At 38.7% G+C, this 12,382-nt stretch overlaps 1 protein-coding gene across 1 annotated transcript in view; it reads right to left on the reverse strand.

Annotated features, from left to right (window-relative positions):
- The window catches only part of GPR158 (G protein-coupled receptor 158), a 197,414-nt gene that overhangs the window by 84,399 nt on the left and 100,633 nt on the right, over positions 1-12,382 (reverse strand). The window lies entirely within an intron of this gene.

Below are 12,382 nucleotides of genomic sequence, written 5' to 3' on the forward strand. Positions count from 1 at the left end.
CTTTTCAATACACATTACCCGGATACATTTTGAAACTGCTAAAATTGTGCTCAATTGTGAATAATTATGGATCATGGGAATTACAGATATGAATTTAACTATAGAATTTGTTCTGTACTATATAAATTTCAAGAAGTCCTTTGAACATTTTGATTTATTTAATATTAATGACTTGGCTTCTATAATACATATGAATAATCTACGATTTTACTGAATACAGAGTGTGCTCTTAGATTAAAAGCACCTTTATTTTTCCTGAAATTTTGTACAAAGATGTCGGTTCAGACATTAACTTGTCAGGACTGTAAAATATAATTCTATTTCCTCGCTAATTCTAATGCAGTACCTCCATCATAGTTTTCTTACATTTTAAAAATTAAAAAAAACAACTATTCTTTTTCATAATATGAAGTATTCCAACAAGTTAGATGATTTATGTACAGTGCATCCGCACCTTATTTTAAAGGCAAAACATCAACGCTGCCTCCCATTCCTTTAGCCATTTCCTTCACCTGACATAATGTTGCACACACCACTGTGGAACAACACGGTGCTTTCCTGACTGCAAGCAATACAGTCAGACACGACAGCAGAAAAGGCTTTGCCAAAAATATTTTGAAAAATCCCCTTCTTTCATGTTATGAAATCTCCTTGTGGGCTGGAATCAATGGTTTGTGGTAATCTCTGTAATGGTTTTAGATGGGAGAAGTTTATCTTTCAGAAGTAAGGCAATCATTAAAAAAAAAAAATCCTCTATGTGAATGGATTTGCAGACAAATTTCTGGTGCCCTGGGGTCCAGTTTCTGCTTGCAATAGACTAGTTGAATTTTGTAAGTAAAAATTCGGCTTTTCAGTGAATCTATAATTTTATTCAGATTTCCTATTTCATCATTCATTTTTTCAATGAGTCACTTTTACAACATCTCATGCACTGAACATAGGTTGAAAGACATGGAGAAAATTCTCAGGAAGGCTTTTTAATATGAGACAATTACGGAGCTACTTACTTTCTAGCAATGGTGAAATTTTGCAGCAAAGTTTGTCTAAAGCATGTCTACCAGCAGAGATGTCACCAACATCCTACACAAGTGTCCACCTCAAAATTTTTCACGAGAAGTTACTTCCAATGAGTATTCACATCAAAGCTTCCGTTTTAAGGAAAACACAAATACAACTGAGCTCCAAGTTCGTAGCTTTGTGCTACTGATGCTTAGTCATAGTTAAAGTCTGGAGTAAGGCTTATAAATGATTTTTCCACTGGTCTTAAGATTATAATGGTGGCTATTTTGTTCAACCACTGCAAGATTTTCCAAGGAGAATCTTGGGAACACACCTTATTTTTTTGGGGGGGGCCAGAATTTTTCATGTATTGGAGGGCTTCTCTTTTCGAAATGTTTCCAACTCTTCACTTTTCCTATGGATCTTAACCTTAGACTTTCATGCTAAGAGTTTCATATTAAGGATTGCAAAACTGTTCTGCTACTTCTCTCTAAAAGTGCAGCCTGAAACTGAGACGTAAATATTTCTAGCAAAATTTTCATGGAACTGATATGCTTCCGTTAAATGTTTCTTAAAAAGGAATGCAAAACAAAACACTAACCAACAGCTAAAATACTGTAATGATCTTTCTGAACAGAATGCAATGCTTGCCTCGGCAATTGCTCAAACTCGAATATCAACCCACAAGTGCAGCTTATATTTACACCAGGATCCCGTAATGCAAAGCATTTGTTTCAAGAATCCAAACTATTTTTTTCCTCTATTATTACGTTGAGTAAAGCATAAACATAATCCAACATGCAAAAAAGCTAGGAAACTGGTAACTATAATGCCAGTGCCAGGTTTTTTACACTCAAGTGAGCCCATATCGAATTCAATTCAGTACTTTAATTTATTTCTGTCACTTGGGCAGATGGGTGGCCTAACCCAGTCTGCTAATGTAAAGATGGTCCAGCATTCCCATACTGCATTTCCCCATGTAGGAGCCCTGCCTCACTTCATCTAGAAGGATCCTCCAGAGAGACCCTCACAAAGCATATATATAAACAGAAAAAAAATTGCCCCAAACACATTGATTCTGTATTTGTGAGACATTCATTTGTCATAAGAATCCCTAAACAAACAACAAAACACACACAAAACTACAAAACACCACCAAAGAGATGATACTCTCTTTTATGGCTGCTGTAATAAAATTGTTTATGTACCCATATTTCTATATTCAGATGCATCCAACTTTTTCAAACAGCACTACAAAAATCAATACATATAGACAACTTTTCAAGATTGCTTTCTGCAGACATTTCTGTTCTGATCTAATATAACAACAAAAAGCTGGGAGCAAATGTTTAGATGCCAGTTATGAAGTCATTAAATGGAATACTTCCAGGTTATTTTAATTAAGAAGTGACTAGACTCCTAATTATTTTATAGCTTAAATGTCTGAAGCTATCGATCATGCACACTGCTTTGACATGTGTAATAGAAAGTGCAAATATTTTTACAAACTATAAATGGCGGTATCAGTTAGTTCACATTTGTAATGAACACACAAATTTAGCTTGAATGAGATGTAAATCTTGTGTGCAACAGATGAAAAATAATAGCTCAGAAAGCTTAGAAAACATCTGCCTTTGATAACATGGGGTTTACACTTTGTGATGTAAAGCTCCCAGCACTATATCACACATTTAAAAAGCACTGTAGGACCATATCCACAAGACTCCTTATGTGGCCCTGACTCTGCTGTAGCTGGGAGCTCCACATGTTTTCATAGAGTTTTTCTTCGTAACATCTTTGTAAGACAACAGCACTTTACTCATTGGGAATTAATGCCGAGGGGTCTTGCCCAACGCCATACAAGACACTGGCAGAGGCCAGTAAACTCACGTCTCTCACGATCGATCAATACTCAAGCCACCTAAGAAGTTGTTTATTTTCTAATTTTGTACAATGCATCGGTATATGATGGAATGGCCAAGAAAGTAGCTGAAATGGGTGTCATACAGGGAAGATGGAAATGATCTAAAAAAGTTGGTCTTCAAACAGCTTCTGTGTGAACATCCTGTTCTAAACAAGTCTTTCATATCCTGATCAGTCTTATCGAGCTTGTTTCTGGGTGCCATAATCATAAGATAACCTGCAGGGGCAAAGAACTTCAGTGTTTCCAGCTGTTCTTCCAAAACACTGAATTAACCCATGATTTTCTTCTCACTCATGCTCCAGCAGGAACCACTCTCTGTGAATTCTGTCTATACACTTCTGTTTCCTGCCCTAAAAGAAGTGTGGTTTACAGAGGAACACTGGAATTCAAAATGAGCTTGAATCCGGGTTTTTACCTGTGCTTTTATCTCAGCCTTTGATACCTTCACAGATACCACAGCTCTTTTAAATAGGATTCTTCAGCAAACAGTGCAGACATTCAGGCAGAGATGAATGCCATCCACGGTGATGTAGAAAAGCACAAAATTTCAAATGCAAAATAGTACAACCAAAGAACTATTTTTGCATGAGTGTAGAAAACAGAAAAAAAAAAAAAGGAAGTGGAAGCATCAGAATTCTCCTGAACTGCACATTTGAAAGTTTGTTAATTTTCTCTACTGCAAAGAAAAAGAGATACTTTAATAACAAATAAAAAGTAACATGAAAGTTTTTTGTTTAGAAAAAAGACATATGTTGACTTAAAAAATATATATGACCTTTTTCTTCCAGTAGCGCCCATTATAGCCCAAGAGGTAAGGTCCAAGAAGTAAAGTCTTCATCCAGCATTGAAGTTTTAATAACAGGGAATAGCTAAAGAGGGGAAAACCAAAACCAAAGCAGGATGTTTTAAAAATGATTTATTAGATAAAGATCTTCTATATTTGATAGACAGTATTTCCACCAGTCTTCGAGCATCAGTTTTTCTACCAAAAGTTGAATCCTTCACTGTTCAGACTTTGCAAGTACAGGCCCCTAAGGCATGTGGGCAGCATCACAAATGCCACATACATCAGGAAAAAGCCTTTGCTCTTTCAAGAAAATAAACTAAAGAATGGCAGCAAATAATAACCCAAAGCCTCCATCAACTGGTGTCCACCCATACGGTCTGCACAATTAAAATTCTCCAATGGAATTCACAGAAATCAGGGCATTTTAGCATATAGCCCTGAAATTCCATGCAGTGGGATTTTCTTCCACTTCTATGTAACATTTGCTCAGTTTCTTTTTCTCTTAACAGCTGCTTGTTTTTTTGCATCTGCCTTGCTTGTTGGCATTTATTTTGGGTTTTGCTTATTTATTTCTCTGGCTGTTCATCTTGTGTACAGTTTGTTTATTGCTGCTTGGTCTGTGTGCTCATTCCCCTTTCAGAGTTTTATTTCTGTGTTTACTTATTTGTGTCAGTAAAACTCTCCTTTCTGGCTTTCCCAGTCTCACTTAATGGTTACATATTGCTGACACCAAAGCAATACTGCAATTTATTTTGCTTCTAGCTTCATACTAACTTTCATACTTAGTTTAGCTACCTCCACCATACATTTTCCACATTCTCTGGGTTTGTTTGCTTTTTAATTAACTGAGATCTTGGTTAAAAAAAAATTATTATTATTATTATTATTATTATTATTACGGATAAGTCAAAAGAGGAAAAATAATGACTGAGCTAGGCATTAGCTTCAATCCAGCCTCCATTCAGAAATACTGGAAGCAAACCAAAAGGAAGCAATCAGAATAGTATGGCATGTATTACATTAAAGGTCATAACCTTTATGTATGTGCTGGTCTCTACCATGTTCTTCATCCCGAGTCAGAGGTTTTTTAGTGAGTAGCTACCAACGTGCAGTTCTGCAGTGAACAATAAAGTCCACTAAGACAATTCCTGCAAATCTGAAGCAGGTTGTCAGCCACAAGAGAAAATCAAGTGAACTGCAATCAGGTGTTTCGTGGGAAGCAATCGAAAGGGCCAGTTCGCAAAATGCAAGATAGGTTTAGGTACATGGTAGCAAATGCAAATAATGAAGTAGCATGAAGACACAGGGCATAAAGGCCCCTGTTTGGTGAGCTCAGTAACTTCTGAATCACTGAGTATGTAATGCTACACCTACACAGAAAGATCAGCATATTAGTACAGTAAACTGTCTTGTTTCTGTATATAATGTATTCTGAGAGGTGTTTATGGAAAAAGTGAGTTCAAGTAAACCAGTGTGACTTAGGCAGTGGCACAGGACTCAGAGCTGAGCACATACCCTCATATTAAACAGCCACTACAGACTGGACCAGGACTCTGACTCAAGGAGGAAGACCCTAGAAATATTCACAGCAACTTCTCTCGGCTGGGATGTAGCTACCAACAGTTGCGAGATGCTACTGATGCATTTTAGTGACTACCCAAAGTTAAGTAAGTGTTGGTGATCTAAAGTAAACTGTGAAAACTATTCATGAAGTCAAGAGATACTCACAGTCATTACAGGCTCAGAGGTTAGATATCACCTCCATGTGCGATTCAGGAATTGACTGTAACTCTACATCCAGGTATAGGGTCAGAGTCATGGCACATGATGTGCATGTTCAGTCCATAAACAAGTTGAGGAGCAGCTACTCTGAAATTGCCTTTGTAGGCTTCCCCTTGGAACAAAACACGTAATAGTGGGTATGGTAACGCCATGGCAGATTCTTTCGGTCAGTCAAGCAAGATGCGCTGATGGAGAGGAGACAGAGCCTTGGGGTAAGGGCAGGGAAAGCAAAATCAGGGTGCTGGGGTCCTCTCCAGACCTCGGTGTGGTCCAGACACACAAACAGTCAGAGGCGTTTCTCCTCATGAACTGTGTTTTCAATACCAAAATCTCAGTTCAGTGCATACAAATATTCTGAATTAGGAAGACAAGGAAGCAGAGGCTCTTTCAGTACTTCTGCTCTCCTGTGAAGCAAACACAGTGGTCTCTCCAGAGTAATTCCTTTACAGAAAGGTTCATTGACTGTTTATTAGAGAAATACAGATGTTTTCTAACTTTCTGATATATCTTTTCTCATTAAAAAAACCAAAAACAAACCAAAAAACCCACGACAAAAACAAACAAACAAACCACTACTACAGGAGGGAAGCCATTTACCATAGGTCTGTGAAAGGCTGTCCAGCTGAGACAGAAACAACCCTTTAACACAGAGTAACCCACCGGACTCATCCAAACCAGCAGGACTGAGGCTAATGCCTGCTTTGAAAACTGAAGACTTGAACAGAAGAAAAAACAATGAAAGCTAGTGCGTGCCCAAGGGGAATATGTTAGATTCTTTTTATATACCATTACTAGAAAAGGGAGAAAGCCTCTAACATAGTACTGCAAACCACGAAAGTGTTTGAACAAAAGTAACATGACTAAGGTGCAGCTGTTTCAATACCATGCAGGTATTTAACGTGTATATCATCCTGATTCTGTTACGAGTTGATATCTGTAGCTTATCTAATTGATAAGCAGTCTAATATGCCACAATGTGCATAATAAAATCTAACTAGTCTCATAGAATCACTGACTCATAGAAATGTTTGTTGGAAGGGCCTTCTACAGGTCCTCTAGTCCCATCCTCCGGTCAAAGCAGGAGTACTGCCAACACTAGATCAAGTCAGCCATGGCTTTGTCTTAAAAACCCCAAGATGGAGCTGGGTAACTGGTGTGTTACCCAGTTGACTCTGGTCTGGCACTTTTAGTGAGAAAGTTTTTCCTAATGCCCAGCTTAAACCTCCCCAGTCATAATTTGTGACTGTTGTCCCTTGTTACCTCCATCACTTGCCATTACTGATGAGAGTTTGGGTCTGTCTTCACAACCACCCCTCAAACAAGCTGCTACTAGGTTGCCCCTTGGCTTCCTCTTTGCCATCCTATCAAAGCTTAACTTCCTCAAGCTCCACCAGCGGCTTATATGCTCTGGTCTCCACTGAACTCTCTCCAGTTTCTCCACAGTCTTCTTGAACCACAGAGCTCAAAACTGGTCCCAGCATTTCAGGATCAGCCTCACTAGCACTGAGTAAAGAGGAATACCAGGGTTCCCTTGTCTGCTGGCCATCGTCCTGTGTTGCCCTGTATATCGTTTCCTGGTATGGTGGCAAGAGCTCACTCTTGGCTCCTATTCAGCCTGATTCCGCTAGAGCTTCCTCGTCTTTTTCAGCCAGGCTCCTATTCAGTACATTTGATTAATGAAAAGATAAGGATAAAATAAAGACTTAGACATCCAACATATAAACAGATGCCTTTGTTAAGATGATAGTATCAAGGTGAGGGGTTTTCACAGAGCTTCCTAATCCATCTCATTCCAAGACTGTGTTTCAGCCAGAGTTTTTAATCTATCTGACGAGTGGTTCCGGTTTTGTATCTGAGGTAGCTGGAACTGTATGTGTGTGGAGCACAAAACTGGAATTCCATTCTCTGCTCTTGGTATTACCCTTACCTACTTCATAAGGAAACTGACCAAAACAAGGGGGCAATTACTAGAGAAAAACTGAAATGGTGACTCCAAGAGGTGAGGATCAAGCACACAGTCTAACTCTCAGATGTCACTGGAGAAGAACAGGCAAAGCCAGATCACGCTCACGTCACGACACTTCGATTTCAGTGGGATTTCAGTGGTACTGCACCATTTGTTTGCTCCTGAGGCTTTCTCCATGGCAGTAAGGAACTATTCATCAGCTCCGTGAATGCTATTGCCAGTCCACCTCTCATCACAGAGCTTCACTGTCAATGGTCTGTGAAACTAATGAGGGAGTGGGGCGTTCCCAGGCAGCACAGGTCATGTATCGCCATCCTACCTTCTGTTTCCCCTACCAACTGCCTTAGTGGAGCACATTTACTTGACTAGGCTTGCAAAAAACATAATTTGTGAAGGGCTGCTTTATGTGTTGGTATTTGCTCAGACTTGAGTCTATCCATACTATCTAGACCACAACAGCAGCCTTTGAGATAAACAGTCTATCCTTATCCCTGGATCTCAGAAAGTAACACCCTTTCTGTGGCAAATCACATTAGGAAAGGAAAGTCACATGTGCCTCCTGGGCACTGCTAAAGGGTCATAAATAAATGCTTAACAATTATTTGCATGACAGAAATTTAAAAAAAATGTAGCTGGCCAAATTGCATCAAGTGTAACAAAACAAAAAGCTAAAACCATGGATAAACAAGCACAGAAGATACTGCATTTCAATTCTCTGGGGTCCTAAGCAATCTAGGAAATACAGCGGCATTAATTAGCACTGAATTTCTGAATGTCATCACACAAAGTTTGAGTGTCAAAGTATTTTCAGACAGGATGCAAAATAAGAAATTAAAAGCTAAAATAAAATTAAAGTAATTCTGTGTCTGCTACACTGCATATTACTGAATTAACAGAACTGTACGCTTTTGGTGTCAGTCCAGGAAGACTGCAGATTTCTCCAGGGCCACATGTCACCATGTATTATAGGAGTGTAGTACCATGGAAACCCAGTGAGGGGAAAAGGCTGGCATATTTTGATTTTTTTTTCCCACTTTCATTAAACAGTTCTGCCACTTTTACGATATAAAGAATGACTAAGCGGAGCTAAGAGATTTAAAGAAAATCTCCTTTCACAAAGGTGGCTTACCACCAGAATGTGAGCTTGCCTTACAGATAAAGGAGGCCTAAAAGAAATTATTAAGAAAAAAGTGAAGACGGATTTCATCTTTGATATCAACGATATGACACATTCATACTTATTAAACTGTAAAGGGTATCCTACCACTCAACATACAGCTGGAAAGCACAAATGGATATACAACAATGGCACAGATGCAAGGGAACAGAGAACAGATACAGGTTTGCTCTGCTTGCTAAGCTGATGTATTTGAAGTGACCAGATAAATTACTATGCAAAACCATCTCAAAATAAGTGACACAAAAAGCTTGGCTAAGGGTGCATGTGATGGCAGAGCGCTCGCTCTGCTCTGGTGTGACCTGGTGGCGCAGGTCTGGACTCTGCTCCGCAGGCCAGGACACAGGAGACGTGAGGAGAAGGTATTGAACTGTATTGCCAAATTTCTTACTTCTCTGAAAACCCTTCCTGTTCAAATTCTTGTTTCCTGGTATAGGCAGTTCTTTACTTCTGTCAAACAACAGAAGGGAGAGGAGATTTTGTCAAGCTGAAAATATTTGGTCTGAATAGGAGCTGGTTGAAATATTTTATTACTAGTTCCTTTTCTTACCTAAATACTCCTTCCCAGCAATTTTTTTCAGTATGGCTATATTTTTGGTTTGATTTCCATGCACTGTTTTTCTAAAGCCCATTGAACCTTTTTTCCAGCTCTTGCCCCATATCACTTTTCCCAATTACATTGTTATCTTTTTCAGTGCAGAAGCTGTGTAGAAACACTAAAGTGCTAATTTTCAGAAATTTTATTTCACTTGAAATTTACCTTTAAGCAATAGAAGACACAGATCCTTCTTTCTGTCCCTGAGGCTGAGCTACAATGAGCAAGATGTTCGACTCCTCTGTTAAGAGACAAAAGCTGAACCTGTCAGCTCCCAGACAGACGCCGATATTAAGAAGAGCACAAAAAGAGTGGAACTGCATTTAACTGTCATGGTTATCTTAATATTGTTTGCACCTGGACAAGGAGTACTAGGGACTGAGGAAGAGGCACAAAGGCAACTGGAAGGAGTCTCCTGAAGCCTCAGTTAAGTACCCTGGAATGGTGCGGTCTTCAATTTTTTATTTTCTCCATAATAAATTCAGGGACTGATTAGGACTGCTGCCTAGGAAAAGGGGAATTTCAAATACCATAACAAGGCTATGCTTTCATTTTATTGTTGTTGGTTGACGTAGAAAATGAAGTAACTCACTCCCATCTAACTGCAGGAAACACTCTTGACTTCAAGAGAGAAATGGTTGTACCATTTTGAAAATTTCTCTGTAAAATATTCCAGGGGAAATTCTGTGCCCTGTTCAACCTCTTACCACACTGACAAGTACTTTTAATAATAATTGCTCTATTTGAATAATAGCCGAATAGAATATGGATTGCAAATACAGTAAACTTCATAGCAAAGGCCAATTTTCCAAAGATAGGCCTACAGTTATATCCTGCCACTTAAACTATATTGGCAAATTGTCAGAATTTTCTGGCAGTTGCAGGTTTTGTGCAGTATTCCTAAACCAAATAAAGGTAATCTTCATGTTTTTTCATTTCCCTTTAAAGAATACTTACACAAAGGTCAATTTTTTCTCTGTTACTAGTAATAGCTGAGCTCAAATAGAATGTAATTATTAAATTTACTTTTTACTTGAAAAAAACCATGATGAAAAGCAAAGGTCAAGCAGCCATCAATCATAAAGCAATTTCATTAAAAGTGCACAAGATGTCAAGGATCCAAGAACCCCCCAAATACTCTTTTTCAATTCATGTGGCCCTTGACTCTTTCCGTTATGCAAGTAATGAAACCCCTTATGATATATCATGGTGAAAATAACGTGTTCTGCATTTTGCAACACGGATCCTGCTGCATATAAGTTGCACTACACGACCTACAAGACAGATACTTGAAAATTGTTGGTGAAGAATCCTCACAGTGGCAACAGTTCATGTCCCAGGGACATCTTTCCTCTCAAGAGCAGGAATTCTTTCCTTGAGGATATACTGCTTAGATCAACATACCTGTTTCTCACCAAATAATGATGAATGTGCAGATGAAGGAAAATCGGTAATGGGGTAAGTAATGTCTAAGTTCAGTTTCAGTCTATTCACATCCTTACGGTTAATTTAAGAGTTGAATATGTAAAATGATGATCATCAAAATTCTGGATCACCTAAAGCACCTGTTTCACTGGGTTATGCATTCAATTAATGCAGAAATAAAATGGAAGAAAGACACAAAGGCATTGTGGTCTTCAAGAATAAAATGCAGTTTAATATCTATAGTTGTTTCATCAGCAAGAGGTCAAACAGAATATAGAAAAATTTGATGGAATACAACCCCAAATATCATGAGCAGGAGGTGTTGCTCAGCATGTTCCCCTGATTTAGTTTACAAATAGCTTCAGAACACCTGAACTGAATTTCAGCTTTCTTATTCAACATGGCATCACCTATTACAGAAGAAAATACCACAGTTCACTAAAACAGTCTGCATAAATAGTAGTTCAATCATGTGGAAAGAAATAGTTTATGGTAAATTACAGGAGGAAAAAACCAACCTGACTGCAAAGCTCAAGATTCGTAATATCTCAGAAGAAAAAAATTGAGAATAAAGTAAGAAGAGAAGGGTTAGAATAAATCCAATAAAAATTTTAAAAATCTCATTATTCACATGAATGAGAAGGCAAATAAACTACAGATTAAGATCACTATACTAACTTCAAATCAAACAAAACCTCATAATTCTGAAGATCTAAATCCAACTGCCATTTATTTTATTGACTTTTACAACAAAGTGGCTAAACTGCTCCAAACTAATAGCTTATGACTGGATCTGAGAAACGCTGATCCCAAAAGTGGTGAGATTTTTCAGATCTTCAGAATTTATTACACCAAGTACTCTCTTATTAAGTTTCGATCATGGATTGTATGTTTCACTGGAAATTAAAGCGTATTTGCCTTTTGAAGGAAATACTGCTATGTATAACTTAATTGCTCTTCCTACCACCGTATCGCTGAAAGCCCCAGCCCCAGGTCAGCCTCAAGTTATCGTGGACCCTGCACAAGGAGAAAGTAAAAAAGACTCTCCTTCCTCTGCAAAGTTAAGAGTTTAAGATAAGGGACAATAGACAGGTAAGGGCAGATGGGAAGGACGATAGAACAACAAGGCAATATCACATATTGTAACAAGCAATCAGAAGTGCCAGCCTGTCGGTATCTCACCCATACTCACAAACTTTGTCAGCACTTGAATCTGAAGACACGATATGGAGAGCAGGTGATGCTCTCAGAAAGCCTCTGCCAAGCCTGAGGAAAGCGTGGTCTGAACAAGGGGCGTTTTACAAAAAATATAACAAGATGAAGATGATGGAGGCTGGTGTTGACACTTCTGCATCAAAGAAATGGCATCAGGAGAGAAAAGCTCATGTGGGAGTTCAAAAACCAAGAGGTACAGCTGATGTGTGATGTCAACGGGGAGATGCAATAAGGACAACACAAAGCGGCAGGACAGAAAATTGTTCGTAGCATCATTTTGAATAGATAGGAGCAGGCCATGACTGCATTTGCCAAGGCCAGCTGAAGGCACATTGCTGTAGTCAAGACACAAGATAACAAGCTGAGATAAGAATTTCAGGTCTGTGGACTGGCAGAAAACATGTATTAAAAGGGAACTCAGAAAGAGTTCAGTAAGGCTTAGATGTAGCCAGAGGCAAAGTGAGCTCCAGAGTCCAAAATGAAGTGAGATAACAAGCAGGTTGCTACAGTAA

Source organism: Caloenas nicobarica, chromosome 2, assembly GCF_036013445.1.
Source record: "Caloenas nicobarica isolate bCalNic1 chromosome 2, bCalNic1.hap1, whole genome shotgun sequence".
NCBI lineage: Eukaryota > Metazoa > Chordata > Aves > Columbiformes > Columbidae > Caloenas > Caloenas nicobarica.